Source organism: Camelus dromedarius, chromosome 2, assembly GCF_036321535.1.
Source record: "Camelus dromedarius isolate mCamDro1 chromosome 2, mCamDro1.pat, whole genome shotgun sequence".
In the NCBI taxonomy this organism is placed as follows: Eukaryota; Metazoa; Chordata; class Mammalia; order Artiodactyla; family Camelidae; genus Camelus; species Camelus dromedarius.
The window spans coordinates 120,634,424-120,648,246 of record NC_087437.1 but is presented as its reverse complement, the minus strand read 5'-3'; the positions used below and the strand labels follow the sequence as shown (position 1 = coordinate 120,648,246).

Below are 13,823 nucleotides of genomic sequence, written 5' to 3'. Positions count from 1 at the left end.
GCAACCCCTGTTCTTCAGGAAGACCAGTGTTTCCCGACAAAGGGCGAAGACTCTGCTTTGAAGAAAACAGAGGGCATTGCTGTTAACGGATTGTCAAGGGTCGGAGGAGAAGGGAGCAGACAGGGTCACAGCGCACAAGGAGCCACGCCGCCAACACAGGCTGCCCCACCTTGGCTGTCCCAGCCCAGCCCCAGCCGCACGCGGCCTGCCGCCCGGTCCAGGGTGGCCGCCCTGACTGCACGGTCCACGCAGGCCGGCCGAGGGTCAGGGAGGGGCTGCCTGGTGGCTCCGCTGAGAGACTGTGGGAAATACGGACGGAACGAGAGACTCCCGTTCTACATGTTGTTCGTCTTACACGAATGAGTTGAGTATGAAAAGCTGATTTACTGAAAGAGGCATCTCCTGCGTCACCCGCTTGCAGTCAAGTGTCCTCATGACACACGTGGTGGGGGCTGCACGTGGGCCCCCCAACCCCAAGACTATTCTGGGACATCCATGACCTGGTGACAGTAAGGACCAGCTGGTCAAGGGTGTCCCTTTGGGAGACAGACACCCAGGCCCGCGGCAGAGAGGTCCCAACACGGGACCTCAAGCTCCTCGGGGCTGCTGAGCCAGGACCATGGCCGACTCTCCAGGACCAGCGGCTGAGCAGGAGGAGCAGCTGCCCTGGGCTGATGGCCTTCCTGTCCCGGGGCCAGAGTGGCCTGGGGAGCCCAGAGCTGTGGCCACCTCGCTCTGGGCCATGTGCGCCCTCCCCAGAGACCCAATCCATGCAGGTTGGCCTCCAGGGGGCCCCTGAGCCCAGGCCCAGAATCGCCACCCAGAGGGGACAAGAGGGAACCCCGCTGTGTCATTTTCCCAACTGCCTGGTCACCTCTTCCCCAACACGTCCATGTGCAAAACGCTCCCAGCCAAGGAAGGCGGCTGCTCCTCCGGTCGTGGTGCCTCCGGGGAACCCACATGGGCCGCAAGACAAGGACAAACGGAGGCCCCAGGGCCCCGAGGACAGATGACGGCAGTGGGGCTGGGCCACATCGAGGGCCCGAGGGCCGGTGAGTCTCCCAGACCTTCCCACTCGCTGCACAGGAACTTCTGTGTCACTGGGGGCTGGTGTCTGCAGCACAGCTGGTAGTTCTGAAGGGTGGGTCCCACCCTGCGTCTCACTGGGCTCCTGCTCTCAGAGCTCAGAGCCTGACCCCACTCAGAGCAAACACAGCAGAGCCCTGTCATCACACACAATGACCGGTCCAGGAAAGCAGGTGCCTGCCAGACACGACCGGGAGACGTCCCCAGCCTGTCTCCCCCAACCCCCACCACGCCACGCCCACCAGGGCCCGGGGTTCCCACACGCAGAGCATGTCCAGATTGTAGCACACATCCTTTTGAAATTTTGGCGGTGGACAAGCACTGAAACCCATTTCCACACAGTAAAGAAGACATTCCCAAATAGCCCATTACTGATAATTAACGTCCAAGGGACACACGACGGGGCCTAGAGTGCAACCTTAAATCCCCCAGCAGCAGCGCACAAAGAAGCAAGCAAACGCAACTTGGTACTACATTTTATCCCACCCAATGCATCCAACATATTATTTCAACGTGTATTCATATAAAAGAACATCAGGGAGACATTTTACTTTTTTCCCCACATTGTGAAATCAGTGTGCAACCCACCCCGACAACTCCTGACCACTGCTCCCCCCAACCCCGCGTCTCTGTCTCCCTGGCCCCCTACCTCCCAGCTGGGAAGGATCTGCTCTGCAATCACCCCCCCACCTCTAACAAACCTCTCCTGCTGAGCACGGTTGACAGACACCCCGCTACGTGTCACGTGGGTCGAACCAGACGCAACACCAGGGAAAGCGCGTCAGAAACGTCCAGGCGTCACTGCCTGCTCCCCCGGCGTCGGCGCGGGTGCGGGGGTCGCTGCTGCCGTCGACCTACGTGCCTGTTCTGATTTTTGGTGGATGTGTGTGTAAATAAATAGAGTAAGTGGCAAAAGTCACCGTTTTACATAAAACCGCCCTCCCGTAAGTGTGGTTGCATATTTTGACATTTATTTTCAAAAGGCCACAGGTGTCTATGTGACACCCACACGCACACTAATAAAACTGCTGAGGAGGCGCGATTGTCCTCTGAGCCCAGCAGAGACCCTGACCGCACAGCGGGGCAGGCCCGCTTCGGCCCGCGTCACCGAAAGCCTGACGCTGAGCTCGGCTTCTCCCAGGGGCGCACAAACGCAGCCTCACATCCCTGGGGAGAAGCCTCAGAGCCGCTCAGGGACGGATGGACCGGGCGCCTGCCCTGCTCCCGCTCCACGGCCCTGCAGGTGCCTCCCCGGGAGCTCGGGCCAACGGCTCTGCTGCCCTCGGGCCGGCGGTTCCGGGGAAGAGACGCTCTTCCCAGAAGTGCTGAGCCAGGAGACGATTCAGCAGCAAGGGAGCGTGAAGCTGGCCCCGGCCCGCGCTGACCGCGGGGACAGCCAGGCACCCAGCGTGGCCCGGCAAGGGAAACCCGCCTCTCCCGGACACGGCCGAGTCCCCTGCCACGTGCTTCTGCAGAACAGAGAGTGACACGGATGGACAGAACCCACCACTGTCTGCTCTGCACCCGAGGGGAGGCATCAGAGGAGAGGCGGCTGGGACCCTTGTCAGCTGCCCGAGGACACGGTGGCCAGTTTGGGGACAGGCAGGGCAGAGCTCAGCCCGTGTCTGTTCCTGCTTGCCCTCCGAGCCGTCACCCCTGGGCAGCCCCCAGGCCTGGCCACTCACCCCATGAGCAGCACCCCCGCCTTACGAAGCCCCTTCACACGTGATGCTTTCTGACCCTCGCTAACTCCTGGGGGAGACGCCCCAGTGGTCCATCCCACACCCCCACAGAGGAAAGGCCAGTCACCGCCACCTACGGGCGCCGCTGGCCTTCACAGACGGGGGCCAGCATCGGTTAGGTGCCTGTGAATTTCACACACTCGCAGCACGTTACATCCCAGAACTGGAAAGTGAAGCAGAAACGAGGAAACTGTTAGGCACCCAGAGTGGGGTGTTCGTTCAGTCGCTCCTGGTGGGGGCGCAGGCGCGGTCTTGTCCCGGGGAGAGTCGGCCACGTGCCGGTCAAGCCCCCGGTGAGCTGAGCCTGTGCCCAGCGGCCGCAGGCAGGCCTCGCCCTCACCTGCTCCCAGGCAGGGAGGCAGCCTCAGTACACACAGGGAGTCAGGGCAGCGCTCAGGGCAGGGCTGGGGAGGAGGGCGAGGGTCAGCTGTGGGATGGGCCTGATGGAAGTGGGCCGTGAAGAAGGTCCGCAGACGTGGTCCACACGTGTGCGCGTGTGCGTGTGCATGTGTGCTTGTGTGATCGTACGGGGCGCGTGTGCCCAAGGGGCAGACTTGCGGTGGGGGAGGCCTCCAGCCTCGTGACAGCAGGCTGCACGTCGAGCACAAACTCCCCAGGCCAAGGTCCGAGGTGCAGCGCGACTCAGTGGAGAACCCGAGGCCAGTGTAGGGGGCACCAAGGAAGAGGAGGTGGCCTCAGCAGGCATCACCACGGGGCCCGGGGGCAGGGGAGTGACAGGGACAGGTCAGGGGCTACTGAGACGCAACCTGGACACACAGTAGGGAGTGAATCAGATGGGAACAGAACCACAGGCATGAGGACTTGGCGGGTGCAGGAGAGTAACAACAAGCTTTTAAATTCTCAGGAATTGAACAGTGTCATTACTGCACACCAAGATACACAAAGCACAGGACGGCAGGATGGAAATCAGGAAGGAATGTTGCAGCCTTAAATGCTTATGATAGAAATGAAGTCTGAAAATTAAGAAATTATGCTTAGAAAAAGTAAAAAAGAAGTTACACTTTCAGCTCAATAACCTATAAAGAGAACACCAGAAAAAAACCCAAGAAGCGGGGAAAGAAACGCTGACAACAAAAGGAAAAGTTAACGACACAGGAAACAGAAGTACGAGGGGTGGATCTACGAAGCTCCGTGTGCACAGCAGTGAGCCTGTGAAGCCCTGCCGAGGTGAATCAACAGAAAAGAAAAGCAAAACCAAGACCAGGAGTGGGAGGCGAGCCTGATGTCAGCTGCGGCAGAGATTTAAAAATTGGGAGATTATGACCTCTGTAGCAAGGCACTGACAGCTTTACTGACATGGATACGGGGCGGAGAGCTCTCAGATGGCCCCACGGGTCACATCCTTGTGAGACCTGCACCCTTGAGGTGGGGCTAGACCTGGTCACTGGCTCCCAACAAAAAGTACCACAAAAGCAGGGGGGCTGCCCCCGAGACGAGGTTTACAAGCTCTTGGTCCTGGTCTTGCTGGCGAGCTCGCTCCCCTCTCCCCTCCCCGCTCTCTCCCCACCACCTCACTCTGACGGACAAGTCGCCAGGCTGCGGGGACCCTCAGGACACCCACTGGCAAGGACCCGAGTCCTGACAACAACCCCATGAGTGAACTTGAAGAGGGACCCTGCCCTGCTGAGCCTTCAGATAAGGCCACAGCCCCCGGCAGCACCTCCGTCCCAGCCCGTGAGGGGCCCTGAGCCGGGGGACACAGCGAGGCTGCTGGGTTGCTGGACCACAGACGCGAGAGCTGGTAGCTGTTGTTGTCTAAAGCCAGCAAGTGTGGAGGTCATTTGTTACACAGCAACAGATAACCGATGCATATCACCACTAGAAAAATAATGCCAAATCTTACGCAAAAAGGATTGGAAAAGCTGAACAAACCTGCAACTATTAAAGTGATGGACCAGGACGAGAAAATCTATCTGCATGAAAGCCAGGCCCAGACCAAGAAGCTGCGAAAGAAACACACAACCTCGGTCTCACATGTGCTCCTTGGACAACAGCGACGGTGGCAGCGCCGCCCACTCGCGGTGAGACCAGCGCGAGCCAGCACCAAACCCAGACGGGGACAGCACAGTGACGGACAACTGTAAGGCGCGTGCACTTCCGGACACAGGTGCGAAAAATGCTAAGCAAAGTACTGACAAACCAAACACAGTAATGCAACAAAGAGTGATGTGTCATGGCCAAGACGGGACGGTTCCTGAGAAGCAAGGAAATCTGCTCAGTACTTCACGAACTAACCATTAAAGGGAGAAAATCTTACGGGGTCAGCTTAACACACGCAGAAAAAGTCTTTGATAAAACAACTTTTTCAGTAAAATATTCATATAAACAAGGGAACCTTCTCAAGCTGAAAGGGGGATCTACAGAAAACTAAGCGTTCTCTTTCTTGTAAACATCATGGGTTTAAACGGGTAACTCAATCCAAGACGCATCAACACGCTGTGACCCCGCCCTGCTGCGCCGTCCCAGCCCTTGGGAGAAGTGACTGCTTATCCCCTGGGTCTCCCCCGGGGGTGGTCTCACCTCTCCCCCATTCCACACACAGGGCTCCAAGCCCTGCCCTCTGCCCTGGGTCCCCTGTAGGCAGGAGGGCGGCCTCATCCTCAAGGTGCACAGCGTCCAGGTCTGTGGGCACTTCCTGCTCCTCCGGCCAGGGCCCCGAGACAGGCCCCCGAGTCACCAGCGCTGAGACGCACAGCCCTGCCTAGGTCGCCTCACACCTGTAAAGGGCCCCAGGCGTGCGGCTGCCCAGCCCAAGGATAGAAGCCCTGGGGCCGTGTAGCGGTGAAGCCCCCCCGCCCCTCCTCCAGAGCCTCCTGGGCAGAGCGTGCCCAGCTCAGGGATGTGGAATGGCTGGGTTTGAGGAACGACAGCCCCTCCCCTTTCTTCCCAGCTGTGCCGACAATGTTAGGGCTCCCCAGTTCACTCCGAAACACACCAACTGCCATGCAGGGTCTGTCTACTTTGGTCCCCAGCCACAGAACCTGGCAACGGGCCCTCCTCTCTCCACCTCCCTCCAGTCCCTCCACTCTCACACCAGCCGTCTCCTGGGACAGTGCTTGTCACCGCCCAGCTGACCCCACCTGGGGGTAACCGGCCCCGACTCCCCTGTCATTGTGTAGCGGGCGGCAGCCTGTCCTTCAGACGCCTCCCAGAAGGGCTTCTACAAACGCGGCCCCTGAGCTCCATGCGCCCCAGAAGGGCAGCGTAGGGACACAGTCTGTGGCCCATTTTCTTTCCTGAGTCCCTCTCGTGTCTAACGGGCACTGGTTGCTCTCCCGAAGAGTCGCCGGCCACCTGCTTTTCTCTCCTTGAAGGTGGCCATCTCTTGGCCCCTCGGGAGGCTGAACCTGGGCCTCCCATATTTGCCAGGAGAGGCCCCTGTGGCCCCGCCCGGGTCAAGGTCAGCTTACACATCCACCCCCTCAGACACACCCGTGTCACCAACACCTGGATGGAGAGAGAAAACGTTTCCAGTGCCCCTACAAGCCCAGTGTCCCCGCCCAGCCGCCCAGCCTGCTGACAGCCGCACCCTGGACGCCAGTGGCACAGACACCTGGCCACGTGAACAGAATCCAGGGCGAGCACCCAGGGCCGCACTCCCTGCTCAGCCCGCAGGCCGGATTCATGCACATTCACCTGGGGTTGGAGCCACTTCCCGCTGTGTGAGCTATTTCTCCTTTTGTTTGGAGCGTTTGCAGGGTCTGCCATTGTTAGGTGTGCTGCTGTGGGCGTTCGGCCCAGCCCGGGGGCGCCCAGACGTCCGGGGGAGCACACACGAGGGGCACCCAGGTGTGAAAGTCCTTTGCAGACACGGCCGGCAAGTCTCTAATGCACACCTGTTCACGCTTACACCAGCACTCTGCTTGCGCACGTCTGAGCACCCCCGGGGCCCCGGCAGCCTCTTTGCATCGTGGCCGCGCTCCCTGTGCCCTCACAGGCCGGCCGGCCTCTCACTGTGCTCTTATTTCTGCATCTCCCTGGTGACCGGTGAAGGTAAGTCTTTCAGCTCTTCATCTCTATCTTCTCTGTTTGTTTGCTCCCCTGTTCCCAGGGGAAGGCGGAGGCTTCAGAGCCGGGCAGCCTCGGTGTCTGTACCAACACGGGACGGCTGAACAGCATTTCCCAAAAACCAGGAGCGAGACAGGAATGCCTCACCGCACTTCCACCTGGCACGGCCCTGACGGCCCCGGCCCAGGCAGGAAAGCAGGAGGGCACCGTTACAGGCAGGAGGAAGAAACGAAGCCGCCACCATTCCCAGATGAAAGGGATGTCCGCACAGAAAATCCCCAAACCTACAAACAGAGTTTCAGAAACAGAGACTGGCAAGGTGGCCAGCTGTCAAACCGATTCCCCAAATCAACTGCGTTTCTGTTCAGCACCGAGAATCAGAAACATTTTAAAATAAAAAATTTAAATACCACTTAAGAAAGCAACAAAAATACTAAGGACAGCTGGGAATAAACGTGCCCGTGGGGTGCAGGGCAGCCTGTGGAACAGGGCACATGGAGCCTCGTCGGACGCCGTCTAAAAGCTACACTGACGGAGGCAGACGCAGGTTCACAGCAGGAGGACTTCAGCCGTAAAGATGAGAGCTCCCCTCAGCAGGTCCGCAGGATCCGTACAGCTTCATTCCAAATCCTGACAAAGGTTTCCATGAATGTGACAAACCGTTTAAACGCGCACACAGAAAGGCAAAAAGCAAGAAGCAGCGGGCGGGGGGCGCCCGGCGGGACAGAGAGCCGAACGGAGGGGACTGGGCCTGTGGCTGCAGTGGCATCTGGGGCCGGCAGGGAAGGAGGGCCGACTCGCTGAGGACAGGAGGCAGGACTCCTGTTACGGGCAACGCCTCTTTTGAGCGCCGCTAAGAAGCCCCTCCCGCCCTGGGCTCGCTGGCGCATTCTGTGTTTCCTTCCAGAAGTTGTGCGGTTTGCTTTCCACACTGAAGCCCTGAGTCCCCCAGGAGTGGACTCTGTGTGGTGGCAAGTAGGGGGCCTCTGTCCCCACATTATTTTATGGCATTACCCGTAAAAGAAAAAAGCCAAATTCTACATTAAATTAAGAATTTCTATTCGTCAAAATTAAGTAAAGTAAAAAGACAAGACGTGGCTAGGAAAGGCGCCAGACGCACGCGTTACGACAAAGGACCCAACCTGAATGTGTAAGAAGGCACGGCACCTAGAGCTACAGGGCACACGTGAGACAAGGCTCCCGCCCAGCCGGAGGGGGCGAAGGAGCACGCGGAGGAGCGCGCGCATCTAGGTGAGCACGGGAGCTGCCCGGCTGCACTGGGCAGGGGTGTGGAGCAAGGCCACAGTCACGTATTTTGCATCCATTCTATTCGCAAAAATTATTGCCAACACCATGTGCTGAAGAGCACGTGGGTCCACTTACACACTAGGGGTGGCTGTGTAGTCCGGGGCCATCGTTCTGGGAAACAGCCCAGGATCACCGTGTAAATTCTAACCCACCTGGACCTGCCCGCCCAGCGGTCCACTCCGAGCACACCCGAGGGCCGCACGACTCTACTAGTGAACCAGGAGGGTGGACGCAGAACGTTCCACCTGCCTTCTGGTAAATGTACGGGTGCATTTGGTAAACATTATTTTTTGCAGATTCCATCCTCACATGGCTCTTAGGGCCTCCGACCTGTACACGGAGACCTAGGAGCTCTTGCATTCCTCAACAGACGCTGCTCTGGGTTCTACCTGCCCTTCCCCTCCGCCAGCTCCACGGACCCACCCTGCTCCCAGCAGCCGTGCTTCAGACGCAAAAGACAGTTGTATCAGTTTTCATCTGTACACAGAGTCTTGGGTTTCTGTTCTTTGCTTTTCCCACACATTTTGAAAGTGCCCACTTTGTCCTCATTTAATTGGCTCACTTTATTTTGAAAATTAAATAAGCATTTTAGACCAGAAATTGTAAAAATAGTAGCCCACAGGCTAAATCCAGGCAGGAACATTTTTCATTTGCCTGCACAGTTTGTTAAAGATAAGTAACTGCATATAAAGATCCAGATTTCTGACTTGTCTCAGCAGACCAAAGACCTAGTGACTCTGCTCCCCTCCCCGCCTGGCATGTCGGCTGGGGGTCAGAGGCTGGGGGTCAGAGGTGGGGGTCAGAGGTGGGGGTCAAGCACGACCCACCCGAAAGAAGAGGCACTCGGGCATCACTCACGTTCACACGGCCACCCCTGCCTGGCACCTGTCGGATCTGCGTTTACAACTTTCACACATAGCTTTTGTTTACCAAAAAAGAAATATTTATACCCAAAACATTTATACCCATTAAAATTTAAAGATGGTGGGTACAGCTCAAGTGGTTGAGTGTGTGCTTAGCATGCAGGAGGTCCTGGCTTCAATCCCCTGTGTGTTCATTAAAAAAATAATAATAATTAAATAAATAACCCTAATTACCTCAAAAAAAAAAAAAAAAAAAGGAGGAACAGAAATGTCAGTGCAAAGCAGCAGGGCCCCGGAAAAAGCCCTGCTCGCCTGGAGCCCGGACCACGCTTTCCTCACAAATGTTCTGGAACTTCAGTTCCCATGGGAAGTGCCTGGGCTCAGGAAGCTGAAGACAGGCCCATGTCCTGGTCTCTGCTGGAACCCAGGAGCCCTCCGCCTCTCTCCGTGGCTGGACCAGCTCACCCCTGTCACACAGAGAGCCGAAGTAACACCTACCGGCCCCGCCAGGACCTCAAACTAAACCGGGGCGCTGCCCGGGCTCAGGACTGTTGGCGGTTTGGGATTAATTTACTGTCCTTCTGCTGGTGTGGGTTCCAAGTCACTGAACTCTTGTCTCTGAGGCCATCATGGACCCTGCACACTCAGACCCCCCACAAGAGGGAACCTGCCATGGGGGCATGTCCCTGCCACCCTCCAGCCTCACCTGGGGCGGGGAGGGCGGGGAGCTGAGGGACAGGGACTCCTGGCGGGGGGACCCCAGGAGGAGGCTTCCCCAGAGCTGCCTCTGAGGCCCAAGGCCAGCCTCCTGCCCTCCCCACTCCGCAGCCCCTCGCCTGGGGGGTCGGACCACCTCCTCCTGTGCCTCCGCAGCCCCTCCCAGCAAGCCTCCCACACGCCCTGCACCCCGCGCCTCGGCACCTCCTTCCCGAGTGACCCGGACTGATGTCAGCTTCATTCACCAACAACTTGCCTCTTGTCTTCGTTTGGCAAGAATCACTGCTGGCAAGCCATACTTTGCAAGGCACACCCATTGTTTAATTTCTCTCTAAACACGAGGATTATGCGCGACTTCCTAATACAAGGTACACCTGCTCACTGGTTCAGTCACTCTCACTCCAGTCAGCTAGGACCACGGCCTAAGTAGAAATCTCTGCAGGAAAAGCACAACCCAACAGCAGCACGTGCTCCATATTGACAGTCGGTAGCCGGGGGAGGGCACAGCTCAGCGGCGGAGCGTGCGCTCGGCACGCACCAGGTCTGGGTCCAACCCCCAGCACCTTCATTAAAAATAAATAAATAAATAAACCTAATTACCACCCCCCGCAAAACAAACAAAAAATAAACCAACAGAAGAGTCAACAGACAGCTCTTCCCTTCACTCCCACCGAGTCTCAGACGAAAAGCCGGGCACAGGCGAATCTGCATACGCTGAGTTTACCCCCAGCCTTCCCCAGACACCATCGCGCCAGCACGGACCTGTTCCCAGCACCCTAGGGGGATTTCTGAACCCCAGTCACCAAGTCCAGCTTCTACAAGTAAAAAGGCTTGTCATGACTACTTCCGTGAAGTCAGTCACCGAGTTTCTGTTTTAAAGGTGAAGATTTTCATACATTGATTGGGCTTTTTGAGTGTTGAGCTGGTTTGGATTCAATCAGACCTCTATTCGAAATCAAGATTCATGGCTTTCCCATCTCAGTTTCTCCACCTGTGTAACAGGGCAGCACCCGTCCTTCCAGGGCTGTTCTGAGAAGCAGACAACATAACGAGCACACGCAACGCCCCACAGAGATGCAGTCATTGCAGCTGCTGTCATAAAACTCGAAGCAGGGACACGTTTAACGTCAGCATCTACTTAGAAAGTTTCAGGTCAGCAAACGATGGGACGAAGAGAAAGAGCCAGCGTTCCTGCAGCTTCGGGATGCAGGCCCCTCCCGCCGAGCCCCCGGGTGTGTGACCCTCAGGCTCACAGGCGCCCTGAGAGCAGATCTGGGTGGAGGAGCTCCCCGCTCTCCCCGCTCGGCGTTCTGCGGGCTCTGGGACTCCTCTCTGTCCCTCCCGTCACTGATTCCATCCCCCACCCACTTTCAGAAAGGAACTGAGAGGAGCCACATCAATGATGCATGGCCTCCCCAGGCCGCCTGGGGACAGGCCTCCGGCTGCTGGCAGGCAGCTCCCACCACGAGCGCCCAGTTCCTAGTGACGCCAAGCACTCCCGCCAGGGAGGAGAATTCTGCCTGTCACTGCTGAAGGACACGTTTCTTTCAACTTAGTAGCACTAACCTCCAAAATATATCTTATCCGTGACCTTCTGGCTACACTTGGGAAAAGACATGGCCATTTAAAGCCCCATGTCCAGGGTCAAAGACTCCAGCCCTGCAGTGGGAACTCGGGCCAACTTTCCCCAGGCACCTGCTCCTCCACCTCCAAAGAGAAACCGATGCCACCCCAAGATTACCTGTGCATCAGTTTTCTCAAGCTTTGCTCCACAAAGATAATCAAAACATGATGAATTCTCCTAAATAACTAAATGAGACACTGTCCAAGGATGGACCACTAAGATGTTTCCCTAAAATGCAACATTTTGAAATCAGCAATGTAGGATTAATTTTAAGATTATTACAAAGCGGTTTTAGGAACAACAGATGAAGTCATAGCCATTTCACTATGCAATGGGAAACAACTCATGTAAAACCCCGAGCACGCCTTGCTTAACCAAGAGTAAAATCAACGGAATTTCTGAGCAATTGTTTTACAAAATTCAGTCTAACCTCGCTGTGACGTGAATTTCTCAGTGAGAAGGCTGAGCAACTGAAGGTCTCGCGTCACATAGCACAAATCAGTTAAAGAGGAACAGGCAGGTGCGGTCAGTTGCATCCAATGCTTGGCTCTCTACGTATCAATCGGCCACAACTTGCATGGTAAAATATTAAGAGTGTTTGACAAAGCCCAAGAGAAGGAAGAAACAGGGGAGCAGAAGCCACTGCTTTTCCACAGGTGGATTCTGACTGAGACAGAGACTAGCTGCTAACGGCGAGCCCGGGCCCCTAACCGGCACCGTAAACGCCTTCTTGTGTCTCCCACGCCAGGTCGGCTGGAGCCGATGGCAGTTGTGTGCTTTGGGGTCAAATATGATTGGAAAAGTTAACCCCACCTCCCCCACCCCCAGGAAAACGCAGTAAATTTGGCTCTTCTCAGACACAATTTCTATGTCTCATGTTCCCTGTTTATAAGGATTTCAACATTTGATTTGACCAGAGATAAAGGTTTACAGAGTTTGAGCCGAATGAGGGGAGAAGATTGGAGTCCATGGATCTTAGTTTAAATCCTGGCCATGCCGATTTGTGACCGAACCTTCAGGAGGTAACTAACCTCTGTGTTTTCCCAGGTTGAAGTGTCATCCGAGGTGACCCACGTCCAGGACTAACCCTGTGTATGGAGACCCACTGCCGGTGAACACGGAAACAGAAGTAAAAGAGGGCAGACCAGGTCACTCTGGCAGATACGCATTTTCTAACATCCAAAAGAAACACGGACTCTTAGTTTGCCTCCCCAGCCGGGCCCGCAGACGGGTGTGCAGCACAGGAACACCAGCAGGCTGGCCTGGGCGCAGCAGTAGCCCCTGGAAGCCACACCCTGGCAGCTCAAGGAGCCCTCCCCCAACTTCCTTACCATCCCACGACACCGACTTGCCCCTGCGAACTCCCCAGGCTGCTGCTAAGCCTCAGATCACTGGGCAGTGATGTCTGGGCAGAGTCCCACTTGGGTAGGGTGACCAGCACCCTCCAGCCAGCACAACCAGTCTGGGTGCGTGGGAAGTCTGGTTCAAAACATTAAGGCACCTACCCTTTCCGAGGCCAAGAAGAGGCCCTGTGTGTTCTGACCGCCAATCACATGTCCGTCCATTCTGAATGTCAACCAGGGTGTGTAAGAATCTCAATCACATGTAACTTCCTTTTTTTAAAACAATGTAATCAAGAAGATGCCCTGAGTGACTGAGAAAAGGATACAGAAGTGAGTTGTAACAGCCTAACTCCTAAACTTTGAGGGAAGGGGGGGCGGGGTCAGGATTATCTAGAAAGGGGGAGGTGGCAGTCAGGAAATGATCAAATTAGAGAATGTTCAGAATCTCACTGAGACCCCTTAGGAAGTTTTTAAATGGAAAAAACATTGATTAGCAATCCCTAAAAGAATATTATGGCCCTGCAGAGCTCTAATTTAAAGCATGTTGGGGACTTCCTGGTTTAGTCCCTCAGCACCAGCCAGGTGTTCGCACCAGCACACTGTCATCCCCCACCAGCCCCACCACTGGTGGGGCTGGCTCTCTGGGCAACTGTCACCCTTGACGTGGGTGGTACCACTCATTCCTGTCTGCCTCAGGGGGAACAGCCCTCATTTCCCCTTCTCATAAGATCATATTTCCTACAAAAACGGACTTAATTGCTCTAGTATTCTCTTAAAGGAGACTGTTTTTAGTGTGCTTTAAAAAAAAAAAAAGGTTTGGGAAGTCATTTATAAAAAGCATTTTCCCTATTTCACTGAACTTCTCAAAGTTGAAAGGAGGGAAGGAAGGAAGGGAGGAAGGGAGGGAGGGAGGAAGGGAGGAAATCTGCACAATTTTTCAAGGTAGCTTCAACGGCTCATCACCCTCTTTTCCTGAGACCCTTGGAATCCCAGGTTCCCGGGTCCTCCAGGCGGCCCTGGGGGTGGAGGTGGCTTTCCTCCTAAGGGGCTCCTAGGTTATTGACTGACCCCATCACCTGACTGGAACCGTGGAGATTCACCGTCGGCCTTT

At 56.1% G+C, this 13,823-nt stretch overlaps 1 protein-coding gene across 3 annotated transcripts in view; it reads right to left on the bottom strand.

Annotated features, from left to right (window-relative positions):
- The window catches only part of AGPAT3 (1-acylglycerol-3-phosphate O-acyltransferase 3), a 78,631-nt gene that overhangs the window by 64,078 nt on the left and 730 nt on the right, over positions 1-13,823 (bottom strand). The window contains exon 1 of one of the 3 annotated variants that reach the window (XM_064476465.1): positions 12,875-13,013. The exons of the other annotated variants lie outside the window; for them this stretch is intronic. The gene's annotated coding sequence lies outside the window, so the exon portion shown is untranslated. Of the gene's footprint in view, positions 1-12,874; positions 13,014-13,823 lie in introns of those variants that run through there. 3 annotated transcript variants of the gene reach the window in all.